The sequence below is a fragment of the Anthonomus grandis genome, chromosome 4 (genome assembly GCF_022605725.1).
Source record: "Anthonomus grandis grandis chromosome 4, icAntGran1.3, whole genome shotgun sequence".
Taxonomy (NCBI): domain Eukaryota; kingdom Metazoa; phylum Arthropoda; class Insecta; order Coleoptera; family Curculionidae; genus Anthonomus; species Anthonomus grandis.
In genome coordinates, this window is record NC_065549.1 from 12,256,387 (window position 1) to 12,269,037 (window position 12,651).

The window sequence follows — 12,651 nt, forward strand, 5'->3', positions numbered from 1 at the left end:
TTCACGCAGTCTTGCTATTGTTCTATTCCAATTACGCTTTCAAAATTTGGCATATAGTTTACTATTGAGAATAAAACGTGAATATTAACTGTTTGCCCGCAAAAAACTCAAAAAAAAAATTGATAAACCGTAGAAAGCCCAATTTAATTTAGAAAGATCTGATGTATGTCGTTCCATGGGGATTCTGTGCAAAGAATAATTCGAATTCGATCAGCTGCGAATAAATCGGTTTCCTACCGGCCGGAATAGGGAGAAAAATCATGTCTATTCTTTGTACGTAATGATATATTCTGGGTCTCGATTCGAACTCCGTCAAGTGTGAGAAATAACGTAGCCCAAGAACGTTTTTGTAATTCATATGTTACGATTAGGTCTGCCTTTCAAAGTTCTTGTTTTAAGAAGAGAAATGGGGTTAGATTTGATTTATTCATTGACAATTGGCTGGTTATATTAAATTACTATTAACTAGGTTAGTGTATAAGTAATTATTATATATGTAAAGAGAAAAGAAAAGAAATCCACGTACCAGGAGCAAAACGATTTTTTTTCACATTTCATTTAAAAAAAAATTGAGCAATATTAAAAAAAAAATACAAAAAACCCAACAAAAACCCTATTTAAGTGCCTTAAAGTAAATTATAGTATAGGAATATATAGTTTCTATAGTAAAGGAATTCATATAAATCGTAAATGGCTTAGAAGTTAAAAAATAGAAAAATGTTCAATTAATGTTCATATGGTCAAAACGTTGATAGTTTTAATGAAACAATTAAACGTTGCAAGCAAGTGATTGGCAAAGTTTTGCTTAAGGAAAAGGATATACGTGTCCATTAAAGTTATGCATATAATTATTAATAATATTTGAAATATTATTAGGAATTTTTTTAAAGAAACATAATCACACCTTACTTTATGAATCATGCGACTAACCAAGGTTTTAATAAGACATAAGCGGAGAAAAAATTACTTTAGTCTAAAAATGTTCAAATTTGCCTATTTTTCTTTCCCACAATGGGCCTTGAAAAATTTCATATTTTAAAAACTATAAAGGTAGAATATTGTGGAGCCCCATTAGATTAGGAAAAACGAGAATAAGTAAAAAGAGTTAAATTTAATAAAAAAGAACTTTTAGAACATCTTTAAAAACTTAAAGAATAATTAGAAACAACCTTTCCACAAATCTGAAATCTTTACATCTTGTCTTAAGGAGCAAAACTGTCTCTAGACCAAAATGTATTGAAGTTTAAGAAAATAGTCCATACACAAAATTACATTTCAGAAAATGCATAGTTTAAAAATTGCTTTTACATATTTTAAATATTTTTCCTAAATTATTACAAGCAAAACCTATTCTAGCTCCTGTAGTATTATATTAAAAAAATTGGTTTGTATGTAATGCTATTATTCCCAAAAGTAAAAATTATAATATGACGTATATTTCTGCGTGGAATATTGAGGTACATTCCAAAATATACTATGGAGTGTATCCTATAAACTTTGTTATTTTTTTGTCCATACTAACTATCATGCTTGTTTTCTAAGTAGAATTAATGTAGTAATTTTTATCATATCAGTATTTCTTGTTGAAGACTTGCAAAGGACGGTAAAAGAAAGCCACTAAATAAAAAAATAATTAAACTTCACTAGAAGATAACATATTTAAATTCCACAAATAAAATGAAAAATTACCTTAAATGATTCAAAGGCTTACAAAATAACATTAATTAAGGTAAAATTTTAATAAAATAAAAAGTACTAAATGAAAAATATACGTGATAAAAATAACTATTTTAAGTGCCTGAAAGATAAGAAATTACCTAAAATAAAAAAAACAACTTTAAATACAAAGGAAAGAATGTTGGAATGTCTTATAATAAAGTTAAGAGATGTAAGTAGTAATTCCTATACTTAAATAGTGAAGTTTCTAATATTAATATAAATTTGTATTGTATATTGATTGTATAATAATATAAAATATAAATATTTGCTCTTATAATTTACATATAACAAGAAAACTGCATCTAATAATTCCTTTAAATCCCCACTGATAATTATGATCATATAAACCGTCGTAATTTACGATCCTACACTTTTTTCCCTTTATTTCACTTTATTAGACATCCACGTAGGAATTTTAAAAGCATTTTATTCCAATAAAAACATCCATAACAAAAACTCTATTTAAGTGTATAGTGTAAAGTAAAGGAATCCATCGTATTTAAAGTAAACGAATATACAAATATCGCAAATAGGTGAGAGGTTAAAAAATAATGAAATGTCTAGGCAACGTCCATCTAGTCAAAACGTCAAGCATTTTAGTTAAACAATAAAACAAATAACGTATTTAAAAGTATACCAAGTGATTGGCACAGTGTCCATTAAAGTTATGCATATTACTGAAAAATAAAATAATTATTAATAGTATTCGATTTTTATAATACCAGCGGCTAGATCTCATTTTGATTTTTATTTTTCCAAATTTAGGACATTTTCTCAGATTTCCCATTTTTTTGCTCTCTAAATTAGCCAAAAGTGCCATATTTTTAAAACTATAATAAATCTTGCGCAAACTTATTGAAATAAGACTAACTAGAATATATAAAAATCATTGAAGTAATAAAGACATAACTTGTAGTTTATCGGTAACCATCATCCAAATTTGAAAAAATAATTAGAAAGAACCTTTCCTAAAAATCCAAAATCTCTGGATCTTGTCTTGACAAGTAACGCTTTCTTTAGATTAAGAAGTATTGGAGTCTTAAAAAATTATTCACATATGAACTGACTTTTCAGAAAATACTTATTTTCGTAATAAAATATGCTCTTACGTACATTAAAAAATTTCCCTAAATATTTGTAAGCAAAATCAAAAGTACTCGTTTCCATTGTTCCTGTTTAGTACCCATTGAAACCTTGGTAAAACTTGGAACCTAAGTAGAACCTAAATATTAGCCTACAGTATTTTGAAAATTTTTTGGTACCATGCCTCAAAAACTATAATAGCCATAATCTTGTGGGTAATTTTATTGGATAAAAAATGATGATAAAAAATGAATATCTAAAAACCGTTAGAATTGTAGAGAAAAATTCCATAGTTTTACCGCAAACATCTTCCAAAATTTAAAGAGTCTTGGCGAGCAAAACTAATTCTAAAACAAAAATTATTGGACTCCCCAAAAACTATCTATATATTAAATTACATTTCAGAAAACCAATTCTAGCTGTGATAGCTTTTTAAATCAGGATCAAATACCTTTTTAAATCAAGGAAGGCAGAAATCATCCAGTTCAGAAACCAATATTTATTATCTTTCTTTATAAAAGGCAGTTTGTGAAATCGCATTAGCTGGTTTAAACATTTAGGTTTCAAAAGCCATTAATGGATGAGAATTTATATTTTCTCTTTTCGTCAGATGTATTGTAATACTTTATACTCGCCCATGCATTCATATAGTAATCATTAGATTTGTTTGGTTTTGTACGGGCGTAATTAGGCCTCACTGCAACCTATTTGTGCGAGAAGTAAGATTTCTTGTAAAACCGGAATTTACACGGCTAGGATAAATTACAAGCAGTAATCAAGTTATGTCTATACGACTGATTTTAAAATAAGATTCAAACTATTACCCAGTTTCTAATAATACACTTCCAGTCCTGCCTACACTGGAAACTATTCCACATTTGACAAATTATCCATCTGCATCAGTAACAAATTCTCATTTGTAAAAATGGGATATTAGAATTTTTGCGAAGCCGGTTTCGTTTGACGAATGGCGCTTTCCACCCCAGTCCCTGCCCATAAAAGGAATTACGTTCGCCTAGACCGAATGCACAAAGACCAACAAATGACGTCATAAATCGTAATGAACAAAAAGAGCCACAATAATATTTTGCATTTCGAGGACTCAACCCTGCAGCAGCTAATGAAAACAAACATTTGGGTGGAGATGCGACTACCGTTTTCTATGACCGGATTAAGTAAGTTATATTTAGGGCAATAAAGGAAATGAACATTTTAATAACTCGGTTAACTGGAATGAATATTAAATAGGGTGCAACTTATAGATAGAAACTTCATTTCAAATATTTATATTTAAGATTCTTCTTTTGTTCAGACAAAAGGATTGCTTAATTTAACCTTTTTACTTTTACAAATTTAAGCCATTTAAGATTGGAAACCTAGAAAAGCTACTATTACAGCTTGTAATGGCTTACTAAAACTTGACTTAACTAAAGAAGTTTAATATAATTAAAGGCACACATATCTAATTTAAAACGAAAAAAATGTATCATGCTCATATAAGTTATGCATACCTTGGCACTAAGACATATTTCAATAAAGACTGATTGAAGTCATTATTTACATTTAAAAAAAACATATAATTGTTAATGAAAAGAAAATTCACTAAGTCTCTTAGAATATTGTAGAAAATTTGCTGACCTATATTTTTATTTTATTTTTATAATTAAGTACTACAGATATAGTTCTTTCGTCCACAAAGATTTAAACTTAGAAAATCAAAAAGGGTTTACTCAGAAGGGTAGCTTAGCAGTAAAACGTCTTGATAAACCAAAAAGAATAGAAAAAGCGGTAGTCGGATCTAGAAAATAATGCACATATAATATTACTTTTTAATGGAAATTAAAAGCTGTATAAATATATTTAATGTAAGCCATTAATCAGTAAACGTACATCATTTACATACAAGTTATACAGAACTAGAATTTTTTAATTTTAATGAAATGAAAGTTTAATTAAATGCACATTACTTAATGGAATAAATACATTATTTTTACTGTATTCTTAAAAGATAAATATACTTTTTAAGGAGACTAAAAAAACATATAATATTTAAAATTAGATTCAAAATATTGAATGCATGTATATATTATAAAATAAAATTTTAGGAAATTAAGCTTTAATTTGATTTAATTTAAGAAATTAGAAATACCTAGAAAATTTTAAAATTTTTTGAAGATAATAAAAAACTGCACCAAGAGATTTTAAAAATAATTTCTAGTATAATATAAAGTCTCATACAATATGACTCGAATAGATAAAAAGTTTACTTTAAAATCCTCAAAAACATAAAGACAAAAAGTTAAGTATAATCATTGATACAATATATCTAATACCGATTATTGAGGACGAGTATAATAGAACTCTAATTAAATTTTCAATAATCATGATACTCCCAGTACGAGTTTTTAAAAAGACTGAAAAAAAAATATTGAAACGCAAAACAAAAAAGTGCAAATTTATTTTTTAATTCTTTTTACACATTTAAAATTTAAATATGGTTGTTTTAATGTACAGATTACAAATTATACTATATTTTTCATAATTTATTTTAAATAATTAAAAATTTAGGAAAAATTTGAAATATATGTCAGAACCGTTTGAGATTTTTACGAGACCAACACAATATTATTTAAAAATCTTAAATAAAAAAGTGTATTCTAATACAATATTGGAAAACCAGAAATTTTAAAAATTTGTTGAAGACAATAAATAATACTAGGTCAAAAGATTTAAAAAATTGTTTTTAAAGTCTTATAAATCACACCTTAAATATATAAGATATTATTTTAAAATCTTAAAAAATATGATGAAATGTAAATTTTAAGAAAATTGTCAGTAAATTTAAAAACTAACTTTAAAAAATGTACGAAATTCTGCATTTTTGAATGCTTAAAAGAAAAAAATACTTAAAAAGTCTAAGAACTAAGAAAATATTTAAAATTTTTACAAAATGTAACAAATTACATCGACTGTTGAAGGAACATGGAAAACATTAATTGAAAAGCCATAAAAACATGATATTTTTGAAAATTTATGAAAAATAAAAAATTAAATAAGTCAAATGTTGTTTTAAATATTTGAATGGCTTTAGAAATGAAAGTCTGAAAATTCTTTTCCTCTAAATTTTTGTAAGAGATAATTGTGAAATAAAAAAAAATTTGAGGGGAAATATGTACTTAAATGGAAAACATAAATTTTCATCTCTGTTTCTGTCAAACATAATTATTGAATTTGCTATCGAAATTGAGTTGGTATCGAAGTATCGTTAAAAGTAAATAAATTATGGCACCTATAAAGAAAAAGTAAAAAGTGGTCGCCAAAAATTGAAACGTAGGACAATTATTTAAAATAATCAAGGAAAAATCGCCAAGGGAAGAAAAGATATGTGATACCTATTTAAGTTATGCATACATTGAGTAATTGATATTTATTATTGAGTATAGGATTAAAAGAAATTTAACCAATTTTATGTCAATCAATAATCATGATACTTCTAGTTTGCCTTCTAGTTGTTCTAGTTTTTAGTCATGCTAATTTTTTCCAAAAATAAAAAGAAGTTGTTGAAATGCAAAAAAAACATTGGAAATTTATGCAAGTTTGCTAGTTTAATTCCTTTTACACCTGTAAGACGTAACTTTAGTTTTTTTAATAATGAAAATTATACAATATTTTTGATAATTTAATTTAAATATATGTCACATCATATTTATGATTTTCACAACTAGAATTTACAGCCATCGTTAGCATAAAATTAATGTAATGGAACAGTATCTTAAAGGATGAAAAAGTGTCTTGTAAAAAAATACTGAAAAACCTGAATTTCATAAAAAAAATTGAAGACCTTAAAAAACTGACTCAAGAGACTTATAAAATGGTTTTTTACATTTTATAAAATATATCTGGATACAAATTGCAAATTTAACGAAATGCCGAGAAAAGGTGGAAAACATTAATCCAAAAGCCTGAAAAATAGTCCTATGATTGGAGTTTTTGGTGTGACACTCAAATTACGAGATAGTTTTACCATTAACTAAAACTCTTTATTTTACTCTCGACACGTATTTCGCTAACAATGTTAGCATCTTCGAGAGAAGATTAAAACTACTCAGTTTAATCAACCATGTAAAAAAATGCTTTTTTGCATTTTTTATAAATGAGATGAATCTATAGATACTCCTAGGCAGTATACGACACGGGCTTATTAAAACAGTTAATCACCAATACATATAGCTAAGTCCAAATCAGAAGGTAACAGACAACTTCGATTGCAATCGAAAGTTGTTAGTTATAAGAAATAAGGTAGCTTAAGTTTATCCTTTACTCTAAGATAATAACAGTAAGCTCTTTTTTCAAAAAGTAGATTAGATGAGCAAACTTTCCAAAGTATTAATCAGGTTATCATAAATTTTTTTTATCTAGTATGATGGGTATAAATTAAGGCATTAAAAATAAAAAATAAGATACACTTCACTTTAAAATTAATTTTTTAATAAATATTTTGACCGCTTAGAATTACCTTGGGCTTTAAAATGACTTTTCAGTATTGCACAACGGAAATCAAAATTTAAAAGATATAAATTTGCGTGATGTTATGGTCCAAACTCTGATCTAATAATAGGATTTTGACGAATTTCATTACCGTTATTCCGTTTTTTACTTAGATCATTTCATGTTTTCCTGAATGCTTATAAGTTCCTCCGCATTAGCCCTTTCAATATTATGGTTAATTTTCCAGACACCCTGTATATTAAAAAGCAATACCCTACTAATAGAGTATCCCATCATTAATATAAAAGGGTGCATTAAGCGCCCCGCAAAAACAAACAAACAAAAAAAAGATGAATATTCCAGCAACCATAAGCAATACATGCATAATCCAGACTCAATTTGCATGTTTTCGTCGCCCGGCAATCAGTCATTGTCTGTCTATCGTAAGCTCGGTGAAACACGCCATTGTGTATTCAAGACCTGATACACAAATGAAATATTTAAAAAAAACATCCACAAAAATTAATCGACTCGGGGGCTCGATCATAAATTTTCAACGTCGCCAACAGGATTTGGGCGTTAACTTAAAAAGCATGGAAAAATTTTAGAGTGATAGCAGACGCGATAGGGTTCAAGTTTTGATAAAAGATTTGTTTGTTTTATTTGTAAAGTAAATAAAATATTTAAAAAAATTGCCTAAGAAAGTAAATATTATAGCTTTTCATATAGATTTAGAATAATAGACATATTTTATATAGATTTGAGTACATCCATTCTCATCCCTATCACACAAGTTTAATTTAAAATCAAAATGTTTTTATATTATCTTTTCTACTCCCTATAATTTAAGTGCCTAAACTGCTTGAATTTCCAAAATATAATGACTAAAACATTCTTTCAAGAATATTTTCTTCCTTTATTTGATCTTATTTGTCATTTGAATATTATCAGCCGATACACATTACATTTTCCATAAAACTTGCAAGTTTTCATCTCTAATGGTATTTTTTATATTTATTCCAAAATCATTATGGCTAAACAGTTTCGTTATATTAAATATTTATTATATAATAATAGTGATTTACAGGATATCTTATAGCACCATCTCTCAATACTTCCTTCATCTATAATAATAATTAATGTGTTTCTTAATTAATCTTCTGGTTTTCCATGTCTACGTACATAGCCATTAACAAGCCAAAATAGAACCGCAAACCATCCAGAATCAAAGGGGCGAAAATTGCAAAAGGGTGTAAATAATTTTATAGGGGTGGGGGTACGCATCTACATAAGGCTCCATTAATACTCAATTAGAAGGGTTTAGAGCCAACGCTACTTTCCAGTTTATATAAAATTAAACGGGCATCTCGACGGATTGTGGCCCAATAAATTTACAATTGGATTGGATTACTTACTTTAAGGTTTCTTGTAGGCTTGGGGCGCTAATATTTGGGACGTTCGGGACTGTACTTAAATCAACATTTATTTATTAATAATTACCCAATAAATTAACGGTTAACGGTCGTGATTTTTACTGAATAAAATGCTACTCTCGTGATTTATGGATGCGGTTTCCCGATTAAATTTGGTTGCAATTTATCGTAAATAGAAGTAAACAGTTTAATGGAGAGTTTGGTTATAATGGTTTAATTTAAAACAATTTGTAAATACAATAGTCGTAAAAAATGCTGACTCTTTCTACTTGATTAACTTGCTTGCATTTTACAATTTTTTGACGTGGTACTAAAACGTAATTTATAGAAGTTCTAAACTTAATTTAAATTAGTATAAATTAAATGCTAAAAATTTCCCAGTTCTCTTCAAATTCCTCTATCATTACTTGTGAAAAGTTGTTCTGTAAAAGCAAGAAAAGGTAATTTTTGTAAGTAATTCTTTGAGTACAAATAACCTTAATACTTTAATATATGGATGACGCTTGATACAAAAATTGTATAATATGCAACTCAAAATGCTATTAGAGATTAATAGTTAAAGATTTTTAAAGATCTGTTAAATTTTCATTGGAGCTTTTAATGTAATTTAAGAAACTGGACAATCTGCACTCTAGACTCTGGAGTAATCGCGTGCTATATACTTCTACTAAGGTTAAATATGAGCAACCAAAGACAATTTCATAAACAAGTATTCAGCCTTGTCCGACAATTAATAAGGCATACGAAAAAAATATCAACTGAAGATGCTATTTTAAAATAATTCAAGATCTTCGCCCTGCATCCTTGTTGATCTTTCGAACGAATTTGATACGGTTAACCGAACTAACTTGCTGGAAAAACTAAAACATTATGACATTCTAGGACCTGCTCATAGATTAGTTATGAGGTACTTAAGTAATAGTAGGATCAGATTAACAATGTACTAATAGCTATATTAACGACACTGCTTTCTTCTACTGGAACGACTAATGGACAACATTAAGACAATAAGTTGAGAGACATTTTCAGCAGTCAACATAATAGCTTCTCTTCCTATACAGCAGGATTACCAAATACGGAAACTCTTAATATTAATATTAATATTAATATTAATATTAATATGGCTATTTCAGAGTTTAATTTAATAAAATGTTTGAGCTTTGTCACTAACAGACTTTTAAAATGGTCATCTTCATGCAGCAGAAATAATTCAAAAACTAAGAACTTTGATTTCAAAACTTAAGACATGTGAAAATCCACTATTTTTCCTTAGCACAGTCTCAGTTATTCAATGTATTAATTGGCTAGGGAGGAATACAAAATTGTCATCTGAAACAGTTGGAAGTACTTCAGAAATTACTTCCAATAATTTTTTGTGAGAAAACGGAACTTCTTTAAAAAAATTAAAAAAATTGATATTCGACAAACGTATTTTTATAACTTGCTTCTTATGTATGTGTGTGAGTGTCCTTAAAGATAAAATTAAGTTAGACCAATTTATCCACAATTAACATAATGAAGGTTTTGTGGCAATTCCAGGAAGTCAGAAATTAAGTGGTTAAAGAACTTTTTAATTCTATGCACCTAGAGCCTTTAATATACCTTCTTAGATAAAAGATAATATTAAGAAATAATTTTTAAAGATACGAGATACAAAGCAATAAATATACCGAACAAACAGAAAAATAATTCATAATAGAATAAATATTGTTATTTAGACTAAAATATTACTTAATTTAGTACTACAATATAAAATATACATAGTGATACAATATAAACATTGAAAAACAATCAATCACAAAAGGTCATGCATCAAGTAACTTCATATAAGATCAGCCGTACCACAATAAAAATACGTAAGCGAGACATTTTTTACTTTGCTTACTGGCAATCTAAAATCTACTTATGATATTTGTCTTTTAGAAATTAAACATTGTTTTCCAGTAAAGACTATTTTTTCCTTGATCAGCTTAAATGCGATACCATAATTATCTCACCTGTGATTATAAATGATCACCAATTTAACATATTTATCTTGCCAGTGATAATTGCTAGCTAGTTTATAATCACAAGCTAAGATGATAAGCTCTCTGATGTAACCGGTTCCGGTCAATCCGTAAGCAATGACAAAAAGGAGTAAATTACTAATGCACGAGACTTTAGAATAATTTAAAATTAAAGTTATAGGATTCATTCAAAAACAATTATTATATCAATGATTTCAAATATTTTCAATCTGCAACCATTAAAACAAAATTATTTTCTGCATGTAAGCAATAACATGTTTATCTCGAAGGTTATTTTTAATGGATCATTAATTTGTTGTTAATTAAGGTTGCTCCTGCTTGCATGCTTTTTACTCATTCAAGTCAACGCAAAAAACAATGTTGTACATTTTATCGGATAACCAATATTAAACCTGAATATGTACCTAAAAACTTATCATTTTTATTGTTTTGTGGATATACCAAAGATTAAAAATACCGAGGGAAAAAGCTAAAGATTTAAAAGTTAGCAGTAGCAAAATTGTATTTCGTTCTCACTAGCATGGATTCGTTAAAAGATTTATTTTAATAGTAATTACTTAAAGATCAATTAACATGCACTAGTTTAGTAATTTTAATGGTTAAAATAAACAGGCAAACAGATTCATCTTAACGTGAACTTATTTCAAGATTAATCAAGCTATATTTGACAAAAACATTTTTTTCCTTGTGATCTATCTTGTATTCCTTTCAAGGATGTAATAAAATAATTATTTTAGCAGTGATTTTATATAATCTTCGATTTCTGACCATACAAACAATATAACGTTTATCTCGTCAGGGATATTTAAGTGTTCGTCGATTTTACTTATTCTAGTCAACCTGCAAGTATTAACAGAATTGTCCTTTTTTCTTAGCGGCTTGAATGCGTAGATATACTAATCCTAATAGTGATATAAAATATAAATTTAACCTATAAAAAATGTTTTTTTTTCTGATTAGCTTACATATGACAACATAATTATTTTAGCAGTTATTTTAAATGTTCTTCATTAAAAACATTACTTTTTGTCTATATGTATTTATAAGTTTATCTCGGTAAGGATTTTTAATATATTATTCATTCGTCCTTATAACTGCTTTGACGTGAGTAAAATCTCTGTTTAGATAATTTGTACACATTATTGATAACTTTCTTATGAGGTTTGATTCGTAAGATTTAGTTTAACAGTAAGATTTATTTTAAGAGTAATTTTAAAGATTAGTTAACCTAGTTTTCCTGGTTCCACTGCTATTTAATAAAATTCGTAATATTATGCGAAATCACTGCTCAGTTAATTTTTTCAATGGTGATTTTACTGGCTAAACTTAACAATTAAGCAGATTCGTAAGTATTTGTCTTAACATTAATTTACTTTAAGATTAATTAACCCATAACTAACAAAAACATTTTCTCTTTGTTATCTCGCTTGTCCTTCTAACAAATATTTAATAAAATAAATATCTTAGCAGTAATTTTAAATAATTATAAACTGTTGTTCATCGATTCCTAATTAATATTGCATTGACTTCTAAACTAAAACCTTTACTTAATTTGTACGCATTCGAGTCAACTTTCTAATAGGTTTGAATTTGTTAAAATATTTATTTTAACAGCGATTTTTTAAAGAATAGCTTACCTATGTATAACGATTAAAAAACCATCAATATCTAGCTTGTATTCTTTTTAACATGAATGCAATAACATAATTATCTTAGTAGGGGTCTTGACTAACACAAAACCATTTAAACAAAAAGTTTGTTTTATTTCCGCATATACTATGCTTTAAAGGTTCATCGATTATTTATCACATACGTCTACGACAATCACTGCTGAGATGATTTATTCAATAATGATTTTACTGATCAGAATCAACATGCAAGCAGATTCGTTAAGGTATGTT